This window comes from Thalia democratica, chromosome 7 (assembly GCF_965202585.1).
Source record: "Thalia democratica chromosome 7, ktThaDemo2.hap1.1, whole genome shotgun sequence".
NCBI classification, from domain to species: Eukaryota; Metazoa; Chordata; class Thaliacea; order Salpida; family Salpidae; genus Thalia; species Thalia democratica.
In genome coordinates, this window is record NC_139171.1 from 16,355,694 (window position 1) to 16,366,294 (window position 10,601).

Here is a 10,601-nt window from a genome sequence, read left to right on the forward strand (position 1 = left end):
TTGAAAAAAAAAAGTTTACTTTAATAAGCAAAACCTTGCAAATAACCTAATTTAGGATGATTGAATTTTTAAGTCTTTAAATGACTAACAAATAAAAAGCTCTAGCAAACTTAAATACCGCACATAAATTAAAAAACTAAGTATTTTAAACCACCAAATATGAAATAGAAATTTATTTAATATTAAATGTGTATAAGCATATTCTTTATTTACTTCTGGTTTTAGTTTTTTCATTTAGATAAGGTTAACAAATAATGACTGATTTAGACATAAATATTTCATTATTCCATGAAAAAATTTATAAATAAAAATATTATTTTTACTAAAAAATAACTTGGCAACAGCAATGTGTTTAACTTTCTGATAACTGTTTAAATTTTTGTCTTGTAACAGAGTTGCAAATATTAGAAGCGAAACAACTAGTTTGAATTAATTTGTACCAGGGTTTCCATTACTTTCATAAAATCCACTTGTCAAAAAAAAAAGCCACTAATATTGATAGAATTACTTTACTAACTATTTACCTTTTTTATAGCCAACTCACTATTAACGCACCAGGTACCCAAAATTGCGCGCTTTGTTAACTTTAAAACTATCCTAAGCAAGTTTTTTAGCTCTAACTAAAAAATAATAATTTTAAAAATCCTTTGAATTTTTAAGTTTCTCGTAGGCAAGCTTGATGGCTAAAGTTTAATTTGTAAAAAAAGATAATTAAAGTAATAAAAGGATTATAAAAAAGTATTATAAATAAGTACTTATTAATAAGTTTTTTTAAATCATAAAAGTTAGTTTGAGAGTTTGGAGAAAGTTAAGGTGACTTGAAATTTGTAAAAAACTATAAATAAGTTTAAGTCAGCTAATTTTTATTTAAATTTTCAAGTCTAAAAGAGATCAACAAAAAAACAACTATTTTATTTAACATTACTATTAGAATAATAAGTTATTTTTTTCAACTATTTAAAACCACTTAAGTTAAAATAATGATTTTCTTCTGTCTTAAAAATAGAAGGAAAACCATAGATTGTTTAAAATAAATTGTATATTTAGTTGAGTTTATAAGTACCTGAACAAATTCTTTAAATGAAAAAATCGAAATAGTAATACTATGTATCACTTAACATACACGACTAGTAGACTAAAAGTTTAATCTAATTAAAATATAAACTTAAACAAGCTGGGTCAGCAAAAAAAAAGTTTTAATTATTTAAACTTTATTTTTTACTCAACAATTAAAATTTTTGGCTGGGGTAGGTTAGGAACAAGGTTTTAAATGAATGAAAATAAAATAAAAACATCTGAAAAATGCTGATGAACTATTTTTTTCTGATCAGCTCAGACTAATATTTAAGTATACTTTCCCTAGTATAGTAGGAACGTCAATATTTATGTTTACTAGAAAAAGACTAAAAACTGAAGCTTTATTTTTGTGAAATTTTTTTTAATTGTATACTGAACTATTGCTCTCAGCTCTTTTAGCTACAACTACTTCAGCTCAATTATTTTCCCTTATAATCTAGTTTTATCTATAAAATACGTTTGTTTATATTTAGAAAAATCTTACTATAAAAACGTTAAAAATACTTAATAAAATTTTTTTAGTTAAATACTTTTCCTCAATTTCCTAAACATTATAACCTCACACAGAATTTACTTAACAAGTGCAATAAGTCATACATACTGTTAAACTAAGTTAAAAAGTTCAAATACTGAAAAAAAAAAAACTTGTGAAAAAATTAAACTACATATCAAAAAAATAAAAATGTGAACTTTAAAAAGATAATTAGATACTAGCATGAGAATTAGAAACACCCAATACAGCCTAAACTTTTAAAACATGTTGAAACATACTTGAGTTTTTTTAACCAGATATAATTTGAAAAATCAAGATTTAATCAATACTAATTTTCTGAGGTTTTTCAAGTTATAAATCAACTATAGTGTTCAATTAAAGAAATTAAATTATTGACTTTTTTTAATTACTTAAATTTATTACAAGCTTAAGATTATGTGTGTCTGCAACTTTTTATTTGTTTAAATTTACAAATCAAACCATAAAATATGCTTAATTTTATTGAAAGAATATAACGGAAAGATTTAGGATAAAAAGCTGTAATTTTCAATGTAACACTGTCATGGGTGCCACTGATCGAGCTGAGAAAAAATTCCTGACTTTTCCTGATTTTTTACCAACATTTTCCTGACTTTTCTAAATCAAACTCTTATATTAAACTTAATCTAAAATACATAATCTAACACTTGAAATTATATAAAGCTTTCAACCTAATATTAATGCAGGTTAAAAACAATAGTTTTTGCTGAATTCTATCATCAAACTTCCAGTACCTCACTTAAACCACCTGTGTATGATTGATGTTTGTAATAAACAGCTCTATTAGCAAAATACTTGTATTATTACATTATAAACAAAGCTTGTCTGAAAAAAGACGCATTTTCTTAGCATTTCCTAGCATAAATGTATCTAAATGAACAAAACAAGATATAAGGAACTTTTACAGTTAAAACCTTGAATTAATAACGAACTTTAACAAGTATAATCTTTAAAATATAACAACTTTTTACAGTTGAAACCTTAAAACAATAAGGAACAGTTTTTTAGAATTTCCTAGCATAAATGTATCTAAATAAACGAAACGACATATAAGGAACTTTTACAAATAAAACCTTAAAACAAACAAAAACTTAGTCAAATACTGTATTAAAATGTATGTACTAAAATTTATTTTCTCCGTTTTTTTTAGCACTTCAACCTCTTCATCTAATGAAGATATGGTTTCCTTTATCTGGTCTGCATTCCGTTTCAGTATACACATTAACTTGTTACATAAAATACTAAACTAACTGCTTAATTATAAAGAACTCAATTATTTACTTCAACAAAAAACACTTTGATTCTAAAATTATGCTAGATAAACTTTTGTGTATATATCACAATTTCACTATGAAAGTGTCCTTGCTACAGATCATCACTGCTAAAAAGCTTACAAAATCTGATTGTTCAAGTAGGGTACTTGTTCAATATGTTAATAGAAAATTTCTGCATTTTAATAAAAGATATTTTACTAATTTTTACCATTTGAAGGCTTTGAAAACAAGAAATTTTGTAAATTTAAACTGACAAAACCTGACTTTTTTAAAACTTTATCAAATTTCCTGACTTTTTCTGACTTTTTTTCAGAACCCCCCATTTTTTCCTGACTTTTGTCGTTTTTAAAAATTTTTCCTGACTTTTCCTGATTTCCTGACTTTTCTTGACCGAATTGCGACCCTGTAAGTAGTAAAACAACATTGAAAAGACATTGTTAAGCTACTTCAAATTTGATTATTATTTGATTTTTTTTTCTATATGATAGAATTTTTGAGTCTTTACGATTTTTTTTTTACTTTACAACCTTTACAACAGGGTTACCAAATGTTTTTGGTAAAATTCCTCCATGTTTTTAAAAGAACAAGTTTTACGGTCTGTTTTTATTTTAAATATTATTACTATTTATTTTGCCAATAAACCTGATTTAAGGCAAACTTTTTAAGTGTTTGTATTCGAGTACCGACTTTAATGTTGAGATATGGTATATTTGAGAAATTATATAAGAATGAAAATAAATAAAAAATGTTAAAGATAGAACTAAGTTGTTTTAACTTACAAAACTATCAGCAAATTTATATACACATTTTAATGGTATATCAGTAAAGATTTTGGTTTTTATAAACTCATAAGTCAACAGTTATGCATTATGACGTGATAATCAGTTTTATATGCACAATAATCAACCGGTTGTCGTGAGCCTGGCTAGCTCAGTCGGTAGAGCGTTGGACTTTTAATCCAACGGTCAGGTTTCCTTTTTTCTTTTAAAACATTGACTTAATTAATTAATATTCAAATCTCATTAACGTTTCTAAATAAACAAAATTGTTTGTTAGATTTTAAATGCTCAATTTGATGTTATGCTTTAGTTAGCTCAATTTGTATTTAATTTATGATAATCAATAAAATTTTAACCATATTTATATGATTAAATGACACAAAGAAAGTACTTGTTAAAATGTAAATTTAAGTAGTATACATTAATTTGATAACTTAAGACATATTAGAATTGTTAATAGAAGTTTTTTTTTTTAATATCATTATACATTGGAAATAACTTATAAAAAAAAAATGAAATAATTACAAATTAAATCATTTAGCTGTAGTTACAAACTAATCAATTTCTTAAAAATGAAAGCAATAACTGCTACTTAACTCCAATTAAATTTATTAAGCTGTCTTAATTTAACACCTTACTTTTTGTTACCCTTTTTTTCACAATAGTTACAGTATAAATTTTATAAGAACTAATCAATATGAATATCTAAAAAGAAAGTATTTTTAGTCTTGTAAAGTAACATCACAATTTTTTTTTCAAATATTTAATCTTCAACATATCACACGAAATTTTTAATGAATTGTTTTAGAACAAAAAGTCTACTAGATTTTGTATTTTTTTTAATTTTTTTCAAATTAAATATAAGCGCAATTAAATGTAAACACCCATAGAAATTTTTAGTATGTAAGTTTTAGAAATAAAAATATTAAATAACTTACAAAATTTATATGTATGTATATATAATTAGACAAAGTGTTATTAAAACTTTATCTTATACTAAATAATTCTACGAGAAAACGGGTTGTGAAACATCATTAATTTTAAACCAAAACAAGAGTTTAATAAAATTAACTTAACCTTAAGACTTCACAGTTGTATGATAAACAGAGTTTTTATCAAGATAATTCCTTATGGTATTGTTGCGTCATAATACGCTAGTCAGAAATATAATGCTGAGGAATGCGTTGCAAACGTGTGGCCGGTTAGCTCAGTTGGTTAGAGCGTCGTGCTAATAACGCGAATGTCGCGGGTTCGATCCCCGTACTGGCCACATATCTTCCTCGTTAGTATAGTGGTGAGTATTCCCGCCTGTCACGCGGGCGACCGGGGTTCGATTCCCCGACGGGGAGATTTTTGTATACTTAATTTATTGGAATCGGTATTGTTATCCATTAATTATTTAATAACAAAACTATAAATTTATTCTTTCTAATCAAAATATATAATAACAAAAATTATAATAACATAAGATATATCAAATATTTTTTCAATTTATCTGATATTTTTTTAACAAGTGTTAGTAGTCTAAAGAACATTTTCAAGTATATAAAGTAAATATTGAGTTATTCAACAAGTCTTCGTGGCGCAATCGGTTAGCGCGTTCGACTGTTAATCGAAAGGTTGGTGGTTCGAGCCCACCCGAGGACGTTCTTTTATTTGTTAAACATTAAAGAGTGTGCAAATTTTTACACTGAGCGTGTTTTCTCACTTTCACACTTTTACAATAGTTTTAAGTTATTTTAAACATCCGATTCTTTAGATTGAGATTCTATCTTTTTATTTATACATAAGTATTTCTTATCTTTTTTGATCTTCAAAAAGTTCGTTTTAAATTACTAGTTAACCTTCAATACAAACCCATTATCAAATAACTAATATTAAATTGGATATAGAAAATAGTAGGGTGGCAAAAAATCCTGGAATTTGAGAACATAGGCAAAATAAACCTGGAATTTGGTACAAAAAATGTAAGAAAAACCTTAAATTTTTAAATTATAGTTTTTTAAATATGATAGTCAAAATCAGCCAATTATTGACAAGAAAACCTGTTTTATATGGTTTTTCTGAAAAATACCTATGATGGAAATACTTAAAAAGTTTAAGAAAAATTTCGCAGATTATTTTGGAATACTTCTATTTTTAAAATTATATTAGAATCTAATAAATTAATGGTTTTAGAAGATATATAGATATATGTTACTTAATTGTCCCCAACGTAAGTAAAAACTTCAAGGTTTGCTAGATGATCGACAAAAAAATAAAATAAAGTATTTTTGAAAAATTCTAAGAAAAGTTCGTCAAAACTACTAACTTAACTTATCAAACAAAACTTATAATTTGTAAGAATAAAATACTAAAAAGTAAGATTTGTTTTTAAAGGAATTATTTGGGCAGTTAAATTTATATTCTAAAGAGATCAATTTTGATCTATGAATAAACCCTTAAAATCTCCTCGCGACAAATGGTTATAATTTGTGTTGTAAACAACTGTTATTAAAATTTGGTTTGAAGTTTAAAATACATAATTTATAAAGTATCATTTATTTTAAATACGTAAGATAGTAATTTAGAAACTTGTTTTTATTTAAAAGTTAAGGACTACTACGCTTTAACCTATCTCGGGTGGCCAAAAATTTTAGCGAAATTACTCCTGGTTTTCAAAATTTATTACAAGTTTTTGAAAGTTTTAAATCTTTTTTAACGATTTTAAGTACTTAATGGTGTTTTTTGATAGATTTAAACTACTTAAACGATACAGTATAATTATTGTTTAATTTTTGTTATATACTAAAATAAAATTAAACTTAACTATCATAAACTAATAAAACTAAAATTATGGTTTAAAATGGCGTCAAGTATAATATAGTTTCAGCTTGGTATTGGTGGACATCATCCTAGGTAATTACCCAGTTTTTAACCTTTAACTTAATTTTAACTAAGAACAGACCCAAAAACATGTACTTTCAAAAACCTGGAAGAAATTAAAAAACCTGAAAGAAATTTATCAAAAACCAGTGCCAACCCTGACTATCGCAACCTGTTTAAGTATTATTAATCAACTTCGTCAAAATTCTTCTCAGATGATTTTTCAAAAGCCTTTATGTTGATATATATATATAGCCATACAATCTAAATTTAATTTGTTTTTAGTTTAAATTTGTTACTTTTTTTTATCATCCTATTTAATTAAATAATATGTTCAAGGGTTGCCACAAAGCCAGGAAAAACTAGTAAAAATTACATAAGTCATGAAAAGATAAGGGTTTTTGGAAAAATAGTAGGAAATTTATGTAAACATGCTTTTAAAAAGAAAGTTTATCGTTACTAAAAATTGCAATTTGATATTATTATTTTCTAGAATCATTTACTTTCGCAGTTCATCTTTTTCATGGTCTAATTGAGTTTTTGAAACAAACTAAGAACTTTCAAGTCTTTGGTTATGTATTTTTTATAGTTTTTTACTAAGAGTTTGATTTAGAAAAGTCAGGAAAAACTTTTTCAGTTCGATCTTTGGCAAACTTGTATGTTAAAATTTCCAAAATTTAATATAAAATACATTAGGCATAAAACATTGCATCAGAAATTTTTATTTAGCTTTGCTCTTGTTTCGCTCTTAATTTTCTCTTAATCTAAACTCTATTCAGTTAGACGAATCAGAAATAGGTTCTTGTTGACTAACTAGACATGACATTCAAAACAATGTAAATGCAAGTAACAAAGTAGTTTAATAAATTAAAATAATAATTTAACTAATAATTTATCGGTTACTTATTAAAACTTCTGTACACTTTTTTAAGTCTAAAAAAGATACTATCAAAATTTTTAAAAATATCAAAGTTGTTAAATACTATACTTTAAAAATCTAAGGTTTTTCTTACATTTTTTGTACCAAATTCCAGGTTTATTTTGCCTATGTTCTCAAATTTCAGGATTTTTTGCCACCCTACTATTTTGTATATCCAATTTAATATTAGTTATTTGATAATGAGTTCGTATTGAAGGTTAACTAGTAATTTAAAACGAACTTTTTGAAGATCAAAAAAGATAAGAAATACTTATGTATAAATAAAAAGATAGAATCTCAATCTAAAGAATCGGATGTTTAAAATAACTTAAAACTATTGTAAAAGTGTGAAAGTGAGAAAACACGCTCAGTGTAAAATTTTGCACACTCTTTAATGTTTAACAAATAAAAGAACGTCCTCGGGTGGGCTCGAACCACCAACCTTTCGATTAACAGTCGAACGCGCTAACCGATTGCGCCACGAAGACTTATTGAATAACTCAATATTTACTTTAAATACTTGAAAATGTTCTTTAGACTACTACCACTTGTTAGAAAAATATTAGATAAATTGAAAAAATGTTTGATATATCTTATGTTATTATAATTTTTGTTATTATATATTTTGATTAGAAAGAATAAATTCATAATTTTGTTATTAAATAATAAATGGATAACAATACCGATTCCAATAAATTAAGTATGCAAAAAACTCCCGTCGGGGAATCGAACCCCGGTCGCCCGCGTGACAGGCGGGAATACTCACCACTATACTAACGAGGAAGATATGTGGCCAGTACGGGGATCGAACCCGCGACATTCGCGTTATTAGCACGACGCTCTAACCAACTGAGCTAACCGGCCACACGTTTGCAACGCATTCCTCAGCATTATATTTCTGACTAGCGTATTATGACGCAACAATACTATAAGGAATTATCTTGATAAAAACTTTGTTTATCATACAACTGTGAAGTCTTAAGGTTAAGTTAATTTTATTAAACTCTTGTTTTGGTTTAAAATTAATGATGTTTCACAACCCGTTTTCTTGTAGAATTATTTAGTATAAGATAAAGTTTTAATAATACTTTGTCTAATTATATATACATACATATAAATTTTGTAAGTTATTTAATATTTTTATTTCTAAAACTTACATACTAAAAATTTCTATGGGTGTTTACATTTAATTGCGCTTATATTTAATTTGATAAAAGTTAAACAAAATACAAAATCTAGTAGACTTTTTGTTCTAAAACAATTCATTAAAAATTTCGTGTGATATGTTGAAGATTAAATATTTGAAAAAAATTTGTAATGTTACTTTACAAGACTAAAATACTTTTTTTTTAGATATTCATATTGATTAGTTCTTATAAAATTTATACTGTAACTATTGTGAAAAAAAGAGTAACAAAAAGTAAGGTGTTAAATTAAGCCAGCTTAATAAATTTAATTGGAGTTAAGTGGAATTTATTGTTTTCATTTTTAAGAAATTGACTAGTTTGTAACTACAGCTAAATGATTTAATTTGCAATTATTTCATTTTTTTATTATAAGTTATTTCCAATGTATAATGATATTCAAAAAAAAACTTCTATTAATAATTCTAATATGTCTTAAGTTATCAAATAAATGGATACTATTTAAATTTACATTTTAACAAGTACATTTTTTGTGTCATTTAATCATATAAATTTGATTAAAATTTTATTGAATATCATAAATTAAATACAAATTGAGCTAACTAAAGCATAACGTCAAATTGAGCATATAAAATCTAACAAACAATTTGTTTATTTAGAATCGTTAATGAGATTTTAATATTAATTAATTAAGTCAATGTTTTAAAAGAAAAAAGGAAACCTGACCGTTGGATTAAAAGTCCAACGCTCTACCGACTGAGCTAGCCAGGCTCACGACAACCGGTTGATTATTGTGCATATAACACTGATTATCACGTCATAATGCATAACTGTTGGCTTATGAGTTTATAAAAACCAAAATCTTTACTGATATACCATTAAAATGTGTATATCAATTCGCTGATAGTTTTGTAAATTAAAATAACTTAGTTCTACCTTTAACATTTTTCATTTATTTTCATTTTTATATAATTTCTTAAATATACCATATCTCAACATTAAAGTCGGTACTCGATTACAAACACTCAAAATAACAACTAGTACTTAAAATATGGGGACGAGTTAAATGTGAACGAAGAAATTTTTGCACAAGTGATATTTTTGCACGATCGTAAAAAGTAATAACAAAATAGAAAACCCGCCAAGGGTTAGGGGTAATAGAGGTAATAAAAAAAACAATTTTTTAATAAAAACAATAATATTACTTTAAAAATCAACCAAGCGTATTGTTTAGGGTGTAATGAAACTAACATTTCATTTTAATATTTTAAAGCTCGTGAATAAATATGTAATTTTTTGTAACAATAAAAGCTTTTCCAAAACATTTTAAATTATTCTCAAAACAAGCTTTTCCAAATTTATTTAAAAGCGGATGTTGTAAACTGTTTTACGCAGATTTCGTGACGTGCTTCCAGTATTAAAAAATAAACATTTTTTATTTAATTTACATTTGTTTAAGTGCTTATAAAACAGAATTTGACTTGCATTTACTTGCAGTAGCAGTATCATTTGTGTGTGTTAAAGCTAGAAATGTTGTATTATAAAATATTTAAGTTTAAGTCTGAAATACTTCGTTTTCTTAAGTTTAAGATACTTCTTGTTACTTGTGTTTAATTGTAGTTTTAGTGTGTCGTGTGATTATTTTATATTTGTAAATAAACTTTTGTTGACTTTTAAGTATCTTAAATGTATATATCTTATCTAACCATATTTATCCCCATTTAATTACCCCTAGCAATTTAGATTGATAACAATAAACATCACGTCGGCATCTCTTATCGAGACAAGGGTAACAGCTATAGTAAAAAAAAAATATTTAATAAAATAATAATAGATGAAGAAGAAAAAAAAGTTACTGACCTAGTGTAAAAGTTAGGGGTAACAGTGATAGTTTACAAGAAATAAGAATTAAACTTTATTTTCAAGTTCCCGACCAAGGGTAAGGGGTAATAGTGATAGTAAAAAAAAATAAAGTAAATTCATACTAACTTTTAAAATTAATCAATCTGT

General features: G+C 25.4%; 5 non-coding genes across 5 annotated transcripts; 3 read left to right on the forward strand and 2 right to left on the reverse strand.

The window, feature by feature from the left end:
- The first annotated feature begins 4,858 nt into the window (after positions 1-4,858).
- Positions 4,859-4,932, forward strand: Trnai-aau (transfer RNA isoleucine (anticodon AAU)). The gene has a single exon. It is a non-coding gene; the product is annotated as a tRNA-Ile (tRNA).
- Positions 4,933-4,939: 7 nt separating this feature from the next.
- Positions 4,940-5,011, forward strand: Trnad-guc (transfer RNA aspartic acid (anticodon GUC)). The gene has a single exon. It is a non-coding gene; the product is annotated as a tRNA-Asp (tRNA).
- Positions 5,012-5,235: 224 nt separating this feature from the next.
- On the forward strand, positions 5,236-5,309 carry Trnan-guu (transfer RNA asparagine (anticodon GUU)). Its single transcript has one exon. It is a non-coding gene; the product is annotated as a tRNA-Asn (tRNA).
- A 2,551-nt stretch (positions 5,310-7,860) lies between these two features.
- On the reverse strand, positions 7,861-7,934 carry Trnan-guu (transfer RNA asparagine (anticodon GUU)). The gene has a single exon. It is a non-coding gene; the product is annotated as a tRNA-Asn (tRNA).
- A 302-nt stretch (positions 7,935-8,236) lies between these two features.
- Trnai-aau (transfer RNA isoleucine (anticodon AAU)) lies at positions 8,237-8,310 on the reverse strand. The gene has a single exon. It is a non-coding gene; the product is annotated as a tRNA-Ile (tRNA).
- Positions 8,311-10,601: the final 2,291 nt, after the last annotated feature.